Source organism: Podarcis pityusensis (assembly GCF_964106645.2).
Source record: "Podarcis pityusensis genome assembly, chromosome: 4".
NCBI lineage: Eukaryota > Metazoa > Chordata > Lepidosauria > Squamata > Lacertidae > Podarcis > Podarcis pityusensis.
Genome location: NC_138027.1, coordinates 45,743,751 through 45,761,644, shown reverse-complemented (window position 1 = coordinate 45,761,644; position 17,894 = coordinate 45,743,751). Strand labels below are relative to the sequence as shown.

The 17,894-nt window shown below is 42.4% G+C and overlaps 1 long non-coding RNA gene across 2 annotated transcripts in view; it reads left to right on the top strand.

Annotated features, from left to right (window-relative positions):
- Positions 1–758: 758 nt before the first annotated feature.
- LOC308476426 overlaps positions 759–17,894 on the top strand; it is a 157,094-nt gene continuing 139,958 nt past the window's right edge. For both annotated transcript variants that reach the window (XR_013985886.1, XR_013985888.1), the window contains exon 1: positions 759–803. This is a non-coding gene — a long non-coding RNA (uncharacterized lncRNA). The remainder of the gene's footprint in view (positions 804–17,894) is intronic.

The window sequence follows — 17,894 nt, the reverse complement described above, 5'->3', positions numbered from 1 at the left end:
CCTGGGCTAGTATCTGCTTGGCAGCATTTTAGCATGTTTTTTCATACACTAGTGAATGCAAACTCGCCCACCCCCCAATCATAGGAGTGGAGCAACCCATTCCATGTTCAAACCACCCTTTTGCTCTTTGGGGAGTTATTTGGAAGTTTATTTTCTTAACAATGAGCGGGAGTAGCTTATTTTTTGTTATTTAGTAACATCGCTCCCCCCCCCCCCCATTGTTGTAGGTCTCCGTGGACGTGGCTAACAAATCTTCCTTTTCTGCTCCTGTGCCAAATTCTTGGTTTGAGGGGAAAGCAGTCCGAGGCTTTATTCTTTCTGGGAGACACTAGCAGTGGCGTAGCGTGGGGAGTGCAGGGGGGGCCGGCCGCACCGGGCGCAACATCTGGGGGGCGCGCGCTCGCACTCGCAGCTCTCTGCCCCTACCTGGCTCACTCACTCTCTCTCACTGCAGTGCTGGCTGTGCGAATCCGAGCCAAGCCGCTGGGTTGCCGCCCACTGTGGAGGGGGTGGGTGCCAGGCAGCGGTGCGGAGAGAGAGTGAGGGACTATCTGGGGGAGGGACAGTGCAGCGGCCGCCCAGCGCAGCGCTGAGCGCGGGAGAGAACCACACCAGACCAGACCAGGCAGCAGCAAGAAGAAGCTGGCAGTGGCGGCAGGTTAGGGGTTAGGGGGCGCAAATTACTTGCCTTGCCCCGGGTTAGGGGGCGCAAATTACTTGCCTTGCCCCGGGTGCTGACAACCCATGCTACGCCGCTGGACACTAGTAGCAGTGGTCTTCGTGGGAAACAGAAGATAACTAAGGTAAGGTAAGGTGGTAGTGCACATATTAGTTGCCCTGCCTAGTACTGCCATACTTGTTTTAGACCTTTAAAATTTAGCACCTAATCTTTAAAATGCACTAGTTCCATCCTCTACAATACACTTCTGTATTTTCACCTCACTGATTTGTTATGTGATATCTGGTGCATTAAAGGCCTCTTTCACATGGTATTCCACCATTATTTCACACAGTAGAAGGTGTGGTAGTGGAGAGAGTTTCTTAAATGAGTCTGGTGTATATTTGCTCTGCTTCTGTTACCTACTGCTTAAGCCTTTATCTCCAGTCCTAATCGTTGTTTACTGATTGTTGCTATGTAGCTGCAAAATGCAGGAATTCAGTAAATGCTCTGAATTACTTTCAAGCATTCTATTTTGGGAACTTCTAAGAGGCCCTAGTTTCTGTAAGGCCAAGAGTCAACTACTTGCCTTTGTCTTTGGGTGCAGTTGCCTTTAATAATGTCATTTATTTGTTTGTTTGTTTATAATGTAATAATTTATTACATACATGGTGCCTATCACTATATTAGGCCTCACAATAAAATTATGAGAGGGATGGCCCAATTTGTAGGCTTACAAGATAGTGGTCCACCATTTAGCCATACCTAAATCATGGTATTCTAGATCATGGTATTCTAGTGCGGATCAGGGGAGGAGAAAAAGAGAGATGGATGAGGGGAAGGAATGGGAACAAGGCAAAGAGAAATTCCACTTTAAGTAGTAGTGTGTGTGCAGGGAAGTAATAAGAATCAGAGGTGTTTAATATGCAGTGCGTCTTTCTTTCAAAGATTAAATACAATTTAGTAACTGCTTGTGGAGATGCAATAGAAGGCTGGAAATTGCTTTCAGACAGAACTTGGTGTTCAAATTTTTCTTTGAAATTGGGTCGTAGCTTGTACCCCATGTTGAGCTAAGAAAGGCATATTCACCTAGGTTAAATTGCTATGGGAATTTTTTGTCTTTCACTTTAGGTATGTAACTTGACTTACTAGATTGCTCAGTCTAGAGTATTTAGTGATTGGTTTGGTTTAGTCAGGAATAGCCTTGTTATCAGGTCTTTTGCTTCCTGCTTCCTGTATGTGGAATTTTGAGTTGCAACTATTAAGGATCTATAGCAAAACTGTATTTTAATTGGTGAAATGTAGAAGGAGATGTAATAGACTTTATGCACAATCTAATATATGCACAAAAAGTTTGTGTATAGGCTTACCTATGTGAGCAGAGAGCCTGCTTTCTGTAAGACTTCTTGAATGCATGTAGGCTGAAAGAGGACCAGCGAACAGGATTCTGATCTAAAGTAACTGCCAATGTCATGTCACAGTCCCACTGTCCTATCTGCAGTGGCTGCTAGATTTTTTTTACATGCAGCATAGTACAGAGGTACCTCGGGTTAAGTCCTTAATTCGTTCCGGAGGTCCGTTCTTAACCTGAAACTGTTCTTAACCTGAAGCACCACTTTAGCTAATGGGGCCTCCTGCTGCTGGAGCACGAATTCTGTTCTCATCCTGAAGCAAAGTTCTTAACCCGAGGTAATATTTCTGGGTTAGCGGAGTCTGTAACCTGAAGCGTATGTAACCCGAGGTACCACTGTATCTCCTTATGAGATACCATTTACCATATTGCTCTAATTTATTAAGAAATATCAGAGTTGGAGACACTAAGTAATGCAGGAGATTTCCAGAGGTTTCAAATGTCTTCTGAATAACACAAGCCTTTCCATATTTATTAAAAGAAATATGGTTACATCTTCATCATAATTTCCTAAGATAAAACGCCTGTGACTTGCATCCAGAGATGTGCTGGTGTATTGATGGTGCTTCTGGTCACCCCCTAGCAGTTCCCTGAAAAGCCTCTCCTGGGAACCTCCTGAATTGGGTGGGCTGAGGGGGAATGCAGGGGGTAAGGAGGAATCACTGAAAATCAGGCAGAGGCAACTTCCATATGCATTTGCTTGATTTTTTGAAAGGTTTTTCATGCCTGATAACTAACTAACTAACACTCTCTCTCTCTATATATAACACAACCCAAGTAAGGAGAGTTAACTTATAAGAGCATAAAAATAAGATGAAATTATTTACACTGATATGAATGCATTCTGACAAAAAGTTAACATGTATTGATCCCTTGAAATGACATGCTAGTACTAACACACTAAGGTTAAATCTGACACAAGGTCGGGGTACCTTTTCAGCTGCATTCCCTGATGGGCAAGCTTCCAGGAGTTGCATGTCAGTGGTGGGCAGTAGGGCCAGAACCAAAGGTGGGTTGAGGAATGGATTTGACTAGTCATGGAGAAGACAGAGGTTTCTACACACTATCTTATGCATTTTCCCAGGCAAGCAAAGTGCATCATTACATTTCAAAGACACATTCTAGGTAGGCTGAAGCACTTGAGGAGTATGCAGAGGCAAGACTGGAATGGACGTGACGAGTCTCCAAGGCTGGATAAAAGATGTTGTATTTGGCCTGTGGGCTGGAGGTTCCCACCCCTGCTCAGACAGAAATCAGTGGGATAAGGCCATTTTCACAATAATGTTTAAATGTCCACTGGATTTCAGCCAAGATAGTACAGTATACATGGTAGGGAACATCCTTGTTTGTATCATAATCTCTTTAAATGACATAGTATATGCCGTCATTGTACATGGCATTGTACTAACGAAGGAGGGCACAGCCTTTGACTAAAGGATCCTTATTCTTTCAGTCAGACATAGACAATAGATTTCAGACACATGAAATATCAGAACAAATTCTAAGCTCTGCTTAATGAAAAGCAAGTGTATAGTACTGCTTGTATCAAACCGTGGTTGTGATCATGCCTCCTGTACTGTACTATACATGAATTAATTTTCAGTAACATACATAAAATAGGCCAGTCATTCCATCCACATTGTATTTATTTTACAAAGATTGTAATTCGGCAACCATCAGGTTAAAAAATATCCATGGAATATCATTGCTGGTCAAGGCTTTTCAAACCACTGAAAAATGGTTGCAAACCACTGAAACACTATTGTCCAGCAGTGATAGGAAGGTGGTACAATAGGTATGTTTGCTGTTTAGATGGCAAGATAGATAATCTACTATCGTCTTTTCTGGCATTGTGCTTAGATAGTGGGCAGTTTTAATTGAACATCAGGCTTAATTATATTAAGTTTAACCTTTCCATTACTATTAGCAGCTTTATTACTACTTACATTAGGTAGTTTGCATGCATAGTAATGTACAAAAGAAGCTGTAAAAAGTTAAAAATAAAAATGGATAAATGCAATGGATTAGCTAATGGTGCAGTCTAGTAGAGTTTTATGACACTGATAAAATGATTATGGAAACAGAAGAATTAAAAGGAAAGTTACATTTATTAAGCATTCCAGTGTTTGCCTCTAAGATAGAATAATAAAGAAGCAGTTTTGTTAGAATTCTTAATATAACAATTTACATTTTTATGTCTCCGGTCCGACCAGTTTTGCAAGTTTAGGAGCTTTGGAACACAGCAAGATGTCTTCTACTGAGTCAAATCAGTTCAGTTTGGTGCACACCAGAAGTGGGGAACTTGTGGGACACTAGATGTTTTGGACTGCAACCCATTTGCCCCAGCCAGCATGGTCAGTGGTTAGAGAAATGGGAATTGTAGTTGAACGACAGGTTCCCCATCCCTGGTTTTCACTGATTGAAAGTATGGAGTGCTGCACCCAAACAGTAAGCTTTCCCGACCCTTCCTGACATGCTGCAGATTGAACCTGGTACATTCTGCATGTAAAACTCTACTGCTGAACTCTGGCCCTTTCCCAGGCTCTTCCAAGCTCTCCCCCACCCCCCGGTGAGATTTCAAAAAAAATCCCTCATCCGATGAAAGCTATCTGTGTGGTAGGCATATAAAACATTGCTGTACTCTTAACAGAAAACTGTATCTGGTGCAAAAGACACACAAAGAAACAAAGAGAAGCCAATAGGCTCATGTTCCGTAGACATCACCATTGGCCAGACAAATGCTTCTTATTTTGTGTTATTATTTTTAATTGTAAAGCACCTTGAATGCATTGGCAGAAAGGTGGTATATAAATTTAGCTTGTTATAAAGGATAATAACTGGCATTAGTTATACCCTCTCTGAGTAAACATACTGAAATCAATATGTCTGTGAACCGCCCTGAGACCTGCAGTTATAGGACAGTATACGGATTTAATAAGTAATATAATAATACTCCAATTATGACTTAGTTGACTATAACCCAGAATAAATGAATTCATTCATTAACAGAGCACTAATACTCATTCCCATAATGAGTGTGGCTATTTTGGGTCCTGCTTGGATAGTGCTAATGACAGCACTAGTACCAAATAAACTACTTAAGTTAGTCACATCTAGAGAAGGAGACATCTCAAGCTATACACTTGTGTGTCAACCTGTTTAAAGATTTGTGGCCATGCCAATATAAATGCTGCCTTCTGCTGTGCTCGTCATAGTTCTTCTAACTGGAATAGAAGCAGCAGCTATAAATATTGCATATGCTGATAATGATTGACAAGTTGATATCTTTTTATAGGCAGTGACACAGTTTTGGAGATAAGAAGATTCAGAGATTTGGGCAGCAACATTTAAGAGCTCAGCAGAGAAAGGATTAAAGGTTTAACTTTAAACATAAGCTAGAAACAGCTCGAGAATAAGGCTTTGTGTGAATAATTTTATTAGAGACTATTCAGAAAAATATTTTAGGTAAGACTCGTGTTTTGCATTGTAGTTGGCTTTTCACCTTTGCTTTTTAAACATTGGCAGTATTTCCTCAGTAAGTAGGTAAGTCTTGCTACTTTGCTGGCCATAATTGCTGCGGACTTCAACACAGTGTAGAATTGCACTCAAAACCTGGGTATTGAATTGTTGAGACCAGTGTCCCCAGACATGGAAGTAAGCCACCTGTGACAGACACCCTCACTGAAGGATGGGTGCTGGGTAACGTGATCCATAGTTTGGGTGTTTTGCCAGGAAAGCTTCTCTTGCATTACACAGTAGCGACCTATAACTAACTAATTGTGGTAGCATTTAAGATTCCACAGCAGCAAGGTGTACTTATGTGAAGTCTCCTCGGTGTCTACTCACTCCCCACCTAGAAGTTTAAGGAGGCACTCTGGAACAATCTGTATGTATATATAATTACACACTGTGAGGGTTTCAACACATGGTGGTATCACAAGTGAGGCACAAAAGTTAATTAACACAATCAATTTGCAGAGAAACTTTTAAGCAGCATTCTTTATCATGCCAAGTCTTTGCAAGACTTTTGGTGCCTTCAAGAATTTAACTTCCCCTCAGGGAATCAAAATGGTTTTCCCCACACAGATAGTTCAACCCTGTCTGATCGTTAAACTGCCAGCATCTAACTTAAATTGCCCCTCTCCTGATTAGCTGATGGTCTCAGCAGCTCTAACTGCTTTGCCGGGTCACAAGGAGGAAGACCCATGGCCTGTCCGTCACACCACCTACACATTTCTGATGAAAAGAGGTCTCTGTCCCCCAAGTCACGATGATGAAACTGTGAATTCCTTAAGCCTAATCCAGTAGGCCAACATTTAGAGAAGCTCCTCAAGCAGTGGAGCTATATCGCTGGGCTACACAAAAAGTGAAGCAATTGCTTGAGTGAACAAGAGCGAAGCTGGCTTCCTTCTATGTACCCTGTATATAAACCCTCTTCCCAAGTCCTAATCTGTATATGGAATGGTCCACTCTCCCTAGGAGTTTTAATGGAAAAGTTAAGTGGGTAGATTATTCCGTAGAATTCAAGAGACTGATTTTAATCTTGTCTAATGCTGGGTCTATGCACACAGAAACACAATGGCAAATACTGAAGACAGGCATGTCACTTTTATTTAGTTAATGACATGTCAGCACAGCAGTTAAGTTTTCCCCCCAGACATGCTGTAGCGTATAGCCAAAAGCAAGGAAAGCACTCTTAGAAGAGACAGGTACCTTTTAGCTAGGAAAGCAAACACCATGCTAATGACAAGAAGTCAGGAGTGGAGATTGTTCATTGCACACCACATCCAATAGTTTCATAAATGGAGCAGGAATAACTATGGGCAGAAGCCCAGCATGCTGAGACTCCAGGAGTTGTGTACAACATGATCCCTGAAACAGATGTCATGCAGACCAGTTACTGCAGAACACTTGCAGGATATTAAAGACTAATTACTTAATTTGATAAACTGCTGCTCAGACACAGCACTCATAAAAACCACAGCACCAAGCTCTAGGCACTGTTGCACCAACACTTATTTTTCTACCCCTGATGTGATGTAGCTGCAAGACAGTGTATCTCTACAGGGACAGAGGCAGTCTGCCCTCACAACTGCCCCTTACACAGCATCCTAGTCCTGTTAGGGCATACCTTGGTATATGACATCAATGCAGCCCTCCGATTCCTTTCAGCTGTAGTAACAGGTTAGTCTGGGAAGCAGAAAAGATTTGGACACTGCTTGTTTCAAGACCTTGCAGGCTGCTCTGATTGCAGCAACACAAGTAGCTATTTACACTACTACAGCTAAAACAAGCCTCTGCCACAAATTGTGACATTGTGGTGACAACTGAATATGAATCTTAACAGTCACATAGCCAGCAATCACATGTCATATTTGTTTACACTGAAACATCATATAAGACTTTGGGCTAAAGATGAAAATGTGTCATTCTGCTTCTGAAGAGGGTATTTCTAAAAGTGAAATAGGTCAGTGTAGGAAAATATCAGAATCTGTTGCAGCTTCCATTACGATCTTGCCTTAAGGTTTTCTTGACCCTGGATATTGTTATGGATGAAATGCTTAATGCTAGAAGAAATTGGACCAGACTGTGACAACTGTCTCCTATACAAGGGCAAAGATAAGTAGCAGATGCCTATACATAGATACCAGACACTTGCACTTGTAATTTCTTCACAATAGTGAGAAATTATGTTCCAGAACTGCTAGTTTAAACCATATATCTTTTAGGAAGCCATTGGAAGTAAATGCACAGGTTTTCATCGAAGGAATTGAAAAGACTTGTAAGGCATTTTCTTGCTTAACAACAAAACTATTTCCCTCTCTGATCTTCATGGAATATGTGGATCAATCTGCTATGTCTATCAATCTGAGATATCTAAGGGAAAGAATCCTCTACATGGCTTTGTTGTGAATTTTTGTTTTAAAGATTCAGACATTAAATCTACTGAGAATGAATTCACCACAAATGGTTGCATTTTCTCATTGATTTGCCAATATTGACTTCTGTAGAACTACAAGATTATGTTTTTATCTCCAGAAACCTTTAGTCATTACTTTACTTTACTTTACTTTAATTCAGATCAAACTGTTCAAAGCAGAAACATAGCCCAATGGAATAATCTGCAGCCCAAACAAGTAAGTTACAAGCTTCTCCAAAGGCACCTTGATTTAATTTGCCTAATTGTACATATTAGGCCAGACCACTAAAATAATTGGCTCAAGTACACCTTGAGTTCTATCAATTATTCATTACACAACTCTTGTTTACCAATAAATGTTATTTTCGTAAAGATCAGCAGTTGTTTCAACAATAAGAGGCACAGCCCTCAAGTCACATATTAAGAAATCTGTCTTCGGAGTTCTACTTACTTTTTATGGTAATACATCACAATAAATAATTTAATAAGTAAAAAGGTAAAGGACCCCTGGACCATTAAGTCCAGCCAAAGGCAACTATGGGATGTGGTGGCGCTCATCTCACTTTCAGGCTGAGGGAGCTGACGTTTGTCCACAGACAGCTTTCCAGGTCATGTGGCAAGCATGACTAAACCGCTTCTGGTGCAACGGGGCACTGTGACAAGTGCCAGAGTGCACAGAATGGGTGTTTTACCTTCTCGTCACAGCAGTACCTATGGTATGCTTTCAAACTGCTAGGTTAGCAGAAGATGGGACAGAGCAATGGGAGCACATCCCATCTGTGAGCCAGCAAGCAGTAAGTGGCCAGACAGCACACCAGGTGTTGGGATGAAATCAGGCCAAATCTTTATTGACTGCAGCAGGCAGAGTAGGTGTTCGCATGGCAGCAGGGCCAGGGTCAGTTCATCATCCTACTCATTCCCTGCTGGCAGAATGGGATCCATTGGGGTTGGGCCGTAACAAACGCGTTCCGTGGGAGTTGCCCATTGTTGAATGCTGCAGTGGAGCAAGCAAAGCTGGCAAGGTCTCACTGGGTGACCGGGGTGAAGATTCCAGCCAGGCAGAGAGCCCAGCCCAAATTTGGGGCAAGCCATGGTCAGTTTTTCTCTCAGGCTCCTTATGGGGGTCCTCCTTCACTATGATGATCCTGCCCAATGCCATTTCTGACCTTAACACAAAGTTATCCTGTCCAGCAAAAGGTAGCCATAAATTTCACTGGGGGAAGGGTGAAGAAAACCACACCAAAGACCTGTTGGGTTGAAAGAAGAAACTCTGGTCCTGTCAACCGTCAAGTGACCCAGGTTACTCATTGGAGGCTCTCACCTGAGGGTGGGTGGGTGAGAAGCTTGTGGGACAAAGTGGCCCCAAACTCTCAAGGGGGGATCCTTACAAAGGATTCTCCTCCCCCTCTCCTTTGGCCCCACAGGAACCAACGTGTGGGTGGAAATCCACCCCATTTGCTGCTTGGTGGGCCACACAGTGCCAGGCAAATTTTCTCCACATGAATTGTTCCCATAACAAGGCTTGTTACAATAACTATCCCAAGAAGGACCATATAGCAGCTGTCTTTCATGCAGAAGGTTCCAGGCTAAATCCTTGGTATATCTTGGTAGGATTGGCAATGTCTCTTATCTGAAACCCTGGAAAGTTGCTGGCAATTAGAGAAAGTAGATAAGGCATGCTTGGAACAAGATCAGAAAAATCTTAAGCAAGTCAAATATATGCTGTATAATAATTCAATGTGCCAATGAGATTGGAGCAGATGACTCGCACAGCCTCCTCCATCAGCACTAAAAATTGTTTGAAATGTTTCTGGTAGTGTAGCTCAGCATTGCTGGGAACTATAATACCACTAATATTATAGCTGCTTATTTTCAAACTCTAGTCATACCATATTATTCTGCACATGGAAAGCTAATACCTTGGAGGAAAGGGTAGGCAAAATTAGATACTTGGCTGTGGTAGTTTTCTACACACAGGGAACTTTTGAAATTGAGGTATATTCAGACATTGTAGGAGTTGTGTGATTTGATTCTTTGCAGGACATAGTATAACTTGAGAAGTTACCAAGGAGAAGAATAGCCTGTAAGTTATGGTCACAAAAATGAATACTGATCAAGATACAGGAAAATGCATTCCAGTAAGATCCCCCGCCCCTGAGGAATTTAGTCTTACTACTGAATTACATTGTGATGCAGGAAGCTAGTGTTAACACTTCTGAGAAAATCTTAAAACCTCACTTAAAGTTTACTGGCCTTTGTATCTGCCCCCCCCCCCCATTACTGGAACAGGTTACTTCCGGGTTTCGGCGCTCACGCATGCGCAGAAACACAAAATGACGTCACACGCATGTGCAGAAGTGCCAAATTAAGTCACACACGTTCGCAGACAAGGCGCTGTGGGTTGAGAACGATGTGGGTTGCGAACTTGCCTCCCTCATGGATCATGTTCGCAACCCGAGGTATGAGTGAGTGTGTGTGTGTGTGTGTGTGTGTGTGTGTATGTGTGTATGTATGTATATATATAATCTCATCGGTCCTTATTGCCTAGAAATTGAAAGTAGTGCTGATGGGTTCATAATTATTCAGATTATATAAATGACATTGTTGTTTTTCTTACTGTAAAATTTGTGTTGTCCACATATCTGTGTCATTCACCGCTATTGTTTTTCATGCTGGTATTGGTACTGACCCTGCAGCTCATTGCTATCACATGTTGCAGTACTTGGCTCTGCATGGGTTGAAAATATTCCCAGCATCAACAGGAGACACAGCCCAAGGCTAGACTTGGACGTGTTATCATAATGGCGTCTCCTGCTGTAACACAGTTAGGAGAGCTATCTGAAGGGACTGCTGTTAACTGCTTGGTAATCACTAACATGCTGAAGCAATCCTCACACTAAATAGATGCTTTGTAGGGCTTATGGGTGGGGGTGAAATTAAATACTTCATTGGCTGAGGATTCAGTTGCAGTGTTGCCTACACAGCTTTAGCTGACATGATTATACTTTTCACTAACATGCTGAGGTGGGGGGGAATGAAGAAGTTAGTTAGACACTGAACCAGAGTTCATAATGTTGCCAAAGGACATTATTTATTATTGGGTGAAATCACTGGAGAATAGTCTGTTATCATAATATGGTGCTCATCCTTTGATGCCATGTTATTGTAACATAATGAAAACTGTTTACCATTAGTTAATGGAATGTGCTTTTTGAATTGAATTAGAATTGAGAGTTCAGTCACTTTGACTTCATATGATTTCAGCAGGCTCTTTGTATGATGACTTTAAACAATTGCATTTTTCCCCTTCAGCAACAACAGACGGTGAATAGTCTGGTAAATAAGACAGAATACAGCTGGTTTCATTAGCAAGTGTCAAGATCAGTATCTATTTTTCTTTCTTTTGTTATGCAGCTATATTTTACTTGTGATGGGGAAAAATTGTTTCTGGGAGAGACATTACCATAAAGGAACTCAACAATTAATAGCCATTATATATCTCTGTATACAATTCAACATTAAAACTGTTCCAGCTGCCAAGATACAAACCTAAATGACTCTTATATTTTCAAGGGTATGTAAACTATAATGCACAAATCTAGGTTCACAATGGGGGGGGGAGGGAAATTTGAAAGATACAGGCTCTCCTGAATGGATACAGGTGGAGTTTTTATTTACCCCTATTTTGGGTACAGTATAAGAGTTTTCCTCATATGCAATTCCTTTCAGAAGAGAGGTGTTCTCGTTCTCTCTGTGTGTAGCATCCTGGAAAAGGATGTTCTCCACTACCAATCAGAGAGCAACCCTGGGTGTAAAATATGCTGCATGGTAAGACTTAGAGACACCTCGAGAGAATGGCATATAGCCATGTAATGTTTCAATAGCCAGTGATAGCAAATCTCAATATAAAAAGATTGTTTAAACCACAAAGTGGTGGTAGGAGACATCAGACTAGAACATTGGCCCTGATAAGCATTCTACTTATCTCCTAATAAACCTTCAACGATGAGAATATGATAAGAAAAACAATTTTTGATTTGCATCTAAAATTCATTGAAGGGTTTATTTTCGTAATTGCTTTGCCCTTACTGTCAAACCTGAATTTTGCTACCATTTTGAGCCACAGTGGACACCTCCCACTGCAATGCATGTTTATAGTTGAATCTTCACATATCCTTTACTATAGTACAGTGGTACCTTGGGTTAAGAACTTAATTCGTTCTGGAGGTCCGTTCTTAACCTGAAACTGTTCTTAACCTGAGGTACAACTTTAGCTAATGGGGCCTCCCGCTGCCGCTGTGCCGCCGCCACACAATTTCTGTTCTCATCCTGAAGCAGAGATCTTAACTCGAGATACGATTTTTCTGGGTTAGTGGAGTCTGTAACCTGAAGCGTCTGTAACTTGAAGCATATGTAACCCAAGGTACCACTGTAAAAAGAAATGGAAATGTATTTTAAGGGTTCGTCTGGGGTACCTATGGGCATACATGTGCCTGGTGCCCTTGGGAGTACCTGAGCCCACTGAAACAAAAATTGGACTTATGAAGCTCTTCCCCTGCTCCCTGATTGGACACCCTGTGTTCCATCCTCAATTCTAGCCATTTACCTAACTGCCTGCTGCACCTGTGACCTATGTACCTTTTAACCCAATTTATGTATCACAGCATTTGGCAAAAACTGTGTTGAGATTTTGAGTACTGTCTCTACCTGTGGTAGCTGGGGCATAATGCAGATTCTTGTTATTGCACCTTGGTTGGTTTTCTTGCAGGCCATCTGAAGTAACAGAATAATAGAATCATAGAAGTCCAACCTCTTGTAAGGCAGGAATATGCAGCTGTCCCTTACTGAGATTGAACCTGCACTATGCTCTAGCCAACTGAACTATAAGACACACTTAAGAACACTGTTGGGAGAATATAACATGAAACAAGTATCTCCTAGGAAAGGGGCCCCCAGTCTTTTGGGGCCTATGGAAAATGTGGAATTATAAGTTGGTGAACAAAACATGCTTAACTGGAAAATTTAGCAAGTCCATATAGGAACACTTGGCTGAACCACTTTGCCCTTCACCTTGTTTGAGCACCTAGCGCTATAATATTTTCTTGAAGTTATATAGTTTTCTAACCCATCTGATCATATTTTTGTGTCTTCAGTCTTGAACAGACATCTATTGTTCCTTTTTCTGGCCACATGCTTCAATTCTCATTTATTTTCCTTCATGTATTGAAGGAACCTGCAACATCAATTTGAATAGGGCAGGGAGTTCTAGCTGAAATGTATTAACTTTTGTTATTTTGACATCCAGGCAGTTTCCGCCCCCCAGCTTACAGCAGAGAAATTGAAGGGTGGGTAAAGGAAAGTCAACAAGATGAATAGCACAGAAGGAAATTCATGCCGAAATTGTATTAGAATTAGATAGCTAAAGCAATGTAACTAGGCTGGTGAAGATAATATGCCCAGTTCTGTATGATAGATATGCAATTTGCTAAGTCAGAATGTAAATATCTTGCCCAGATAGAAAAGTTTTGCTTGAGTAAACCACAGATTTAATATGACGTAACTGAGGCTCAAATGTGGAGCTCAGCTTTTGAGGAAATATTTTGAATGGGCTATATAGCTAGCTGCCTGTTGTCTGTGTGTCTGCTTAGGGCTAACTTCACTTCAGAGGTGACTGCCTTTTGTTCTCTTCCCTTGGAGAAGGGGCACATCGAAAACAGGGGTCAAAGAAGGCACTGACTTATGTCTGGACTGCTGAAACCTTGCCTTTATTTCATGTCTGTTGCTTCACAGACCAGTTTTGACCATGTCCCAGGTTACTGCCTGAAGTCTAGTCCTTCTGCAGTCCTTGCCTGGGGTGTGTGGTTTGTGTGTTGTTGGCCCTGGCAGGATTAAGCTCAGGCATTGGCACCAACTCCAGCAGTGGCAGGAGCAAAGCGAGCACAGCCCAGGGTGAGGCCCCCTGGCCTGAACAGAGGGAGGCAGGTGAGTGATCAGGCGCCTTACCTGTGCTCTCACACAGTAGCGGAGAAGGAGGCTGGAATGGCTTAGCACAGTCATTTTTTCTGGGCCCCTTAGGGTTGGAGCCTATGAGTCCAGGACTCCTGTGTCCTGGAATGCTGCTCCCTCCCCCTCCCCAGGCTTACAGGAAAAGCCTGGAGATCATACACCACACTTCTTGCAATCAGTAAATGCTGTTGCTTTAAAATCAGTAATATACAGGACCTTCAGAGCATATACTTCTGGCTTAAGGAAGATCTGAAGTCAGGGAAGCTGTTTGTAATGAAGGCCACCATCTCAAGTAAAGGATAACATGGCATAAATAACTTGTCTGAAAGCCACTTTTCAATGTGGGACACATGGGGTTGCTTTCACAAGAAAACACGGTCACATAAAAACTAAAAGTAAAAAGTGATTCATTGAAAAACTGGTCTTGGAATTCAGTCTTCAAACATGCTCAGTGCAAACTATAGTAAACGTACCTTCCATCCACATCACTGAATAGAATTATTCCGTAAATTGTGTCTCAATAAAATAAAATAAAATAATATATATAATATAATCTGCTGCTGTTCTTTTCAGAGTGCTGTTTTTCACCTATAAAACTCGTATTAACAGATTCTCTAGGAATAACATGTAATAATGTGTTCCTGTAATTTATCTTGTCATTCCGGAAGAGATGTCTTCCAGCTCTAGATGTAGTGTTATGGTTCTAAAGTGCAGTGGTAGCTTCACAAAAGCCACTCATCACTGCAGCCATGAAACTTATTTAGCTAAAATAATAAATCATCAGATCAATTTTAAGGTCTCCTGTAACACTGAATTAGAACCTCCACTAGTCTTTCTTTCTGCCAATCACAGGAGGAAAGGATTGCCTGAAAGCAGAACTGATTCAAGCACAGCATGGAAGCTGCAAAATCCATCTAAAGGCACTTAGCAATGTTAATATTGTTCCCGAAATGACATTTAAGCTGTTCATGCCATGTGACATGCAAAAGTAGAACATTTTCAAGTTTTAGAGTGTGACAAAGGGGCAAACTACAATCCACACAGAAATGTGTGTGACGAAGCTTGAATGGCTTATTTAGTAAATAACAAAAATCTTCAGAAGAAGTGGCAAAGCATTACTTAACCTTTCTCTTTGTGTATTTTCTCTCACACAACAAGCCTTAAGTTCCATGGGTATCTGCAGGGAGAAATACAGCTTGTGGGGGCGGGGGGCAATTTAGAGTGGAAAAAACAGGTAGCAAAATATAAGTACACAATGTCATCTGTCAGTGCAAAAATGCTTTTCTTCTCGTGTTCCTCCCATTCAGCAACATGTGCACCTTCCATCCACATGAATAGGACAGCAGCACACTCCATAATGACTAAGTGGATCCGGGGTTTGTTTAATGCATACTTACTCTGGACCCATTGACAACTACCCCACAGTCGCAAATACTCCCTTTCTAGGGAAGGTGATTGAGAGGGTTTTGGTGCAACAATGGCAAGTATTATTTGATGAAGATTATCTTGACCCATATCAATCTGGGTTCAGATTGAATTAGCTGAATTAGCCTTGGTCGGCCTGATGGATGACCTTTATTGAGAGGACGGTGGTAGTGTGACTCTATTCTTAATTGATGTCTCAGCAGCTTTTGAAACAACTGACCAGTGTTTGTTTCAGAAGGATAGTATTGAGTGGTCATCTTTTGCCCTCCTAGAGGTTGTGCTGTGGTGTGCCACAGGGTCCCAACTTGTCTCCAATGCTGTTTGATATCTACATCTAGCTTTGGGAGAGGTCATTAGGAGATCTGGAGTGAAGTGTAATCAGTAGTACTTCTCTGAATCAAGGAAGACTGTACAAGCCCTGCACTGGTCTGTGAATTTGGTGCTGGGCTTGATAAACTCTGAATTTTGACAAGATGGATGCATTATGGGTAGGTGGTTCCTGAATGTGTATATTTGCTCAATTACCAGCTTTGATGGGTTAATGGGTTCATACTTCCACTGAAAGAGTGGGTTCATAGTCTGGGGGTGCTCCTGGATCCATCTTTGACATTAGAGGCCCAGGTGAGCTCAGAGGCTAGGAGTGCTTTCTACCAGATTCAACTGGTAAGACAGCTATGGCCATTTTTGGACCGGAATAGCCTGACCATTGTTGTCAGTGCTCTGGTCACCTCCAGGTTTGTTTATTACCATGTACAGTCATACCTCGGGTTGAATGTGCTTCGGGATGAGCATGTTCGAGTTGTGCTCCGCGGCAACCCGGAAGTAACAGAGCGCTCAAAATGATGTCATGCGCAGAAGCGGCGAAAAGCGACACGCGCGTGCGCAGATGTGCCGTCGCTGGTTACGTTTGCTTCTAGATGCGAACAGGGCTCCGGAACAGATCCCGTTCGCATCTAGAGGTACCACTGTACTCTTGTGTAGGACTGCTTTTGAGGCTGGTTTGGAAGCTGCATTTGGTGCAAAATGCAGCAGCTCAGTTTTCACTGTGATATCACTAACATGTTATCTTGCTGTTGAAAGAATTGCACCGGCTGCCAGTTAGCTATGAGCTTGTTTGAATATGCTGGTTTTGGTGTACAAAGCCCTATAAAGCTTGGGACCAGGATATTTGAAAGATCATCTCACCCTTTATATACCTGATAGATGACTGTGCTCTGCAGATGAGGGTCTCCTGCATATGCAATTTTATTAGGAGGTCCATTCTGCACCATGTTGGAATCGGGCCTTTAGTGTTGTGGCGCCTACCCTACAGGGCTGGGTGATATATCAATATATCGTCCAACACCAGTTTGAAGTTCACATCGTGATAATTCTTTCTTAAGTTCTTCCAAATGTTAGTTGGAATCTCCTTTGCCCTCAACGTAGTCAATAAATGTAACTGTGCCATCTGCCCTAAGTATATGGGTGAATGTTTTCAGAAGCATTCAATATTTTTGAGCAATGTCCAGTATAAACAGTAATGAGATACATACCGTATTTTTTGCCCTATAGGACGCACTTTTTCCCCTCCAAAAATGAAGGGGAAATCTGTGTGTGTCCTATGGGGCGAATACAGGCTTTCGCTGAAGCTTGGAGAGCGAGAGGGGTGGGTGCGCACCCACCCCTCTCGCTCTCCAGGCTTCAGGAAGCTATCAGCAAGCCTGGGGAGCTGGCGGGGGCTCCCCAGGCTGCGGATAGCAGCCTGCCACGTGGTGCGCCCTGAAGTGGAGCGCCCCGCACGCGGGGCAGACATCCCCAGGCTGCGAATAGCAGCCTGCCGCCCGGCGCGCGCACCACCCTGAAGCAGAGCGCCCCGCACGCGGGGCAGACATCCGCAGCCTGGGGAGCCCTGCGGAAGTTCCCGCAGGGCTCCCTGGGCTGCGGATAGCAGCCTGCTGCACGGAGCGTGGGGCGCGCTGAAGCATACATCGGCCAGCCCCACAAGCTCTGGGGACAGCGGGGAGGTGCAGCGCCGCCATCCCGCTGTTCCTCGACCTGGTTTTTTTGGGGGGGGAATAAAGGGGGGGGGGAAATCCTTTACTTCCCCCCCAAAATACTAGGTGCGTCCTATGGGACGAAAAATACGGTACATGCTTTTCCCTGATAGATTTCTTTTGTTAATACTTGTTTTAATTTTGTAAAAGGTACATTTTATATAACATCCCAGTATACCTGACAAGAGATTGTTTGCTAGCTAGTCTTAATTGTGTCATTTACATCCCTGCTGGTGCCATGTTGCCGACATTATTATACCAATTTTCAATTGATTGCTTACCTTGTAGTTTCCAGTTTTATGTTGTTCTTTCCATAGCTGCTATCATCATAAATAGCATGTTTTTGTAAGGTAAATGTTTGTTTGGTCTGTCAAAATTTGAGAGGATTGCCAATTTTTGTGTGCAGAAATATGTTCCATGATTTTCCCACACTTCTTAATG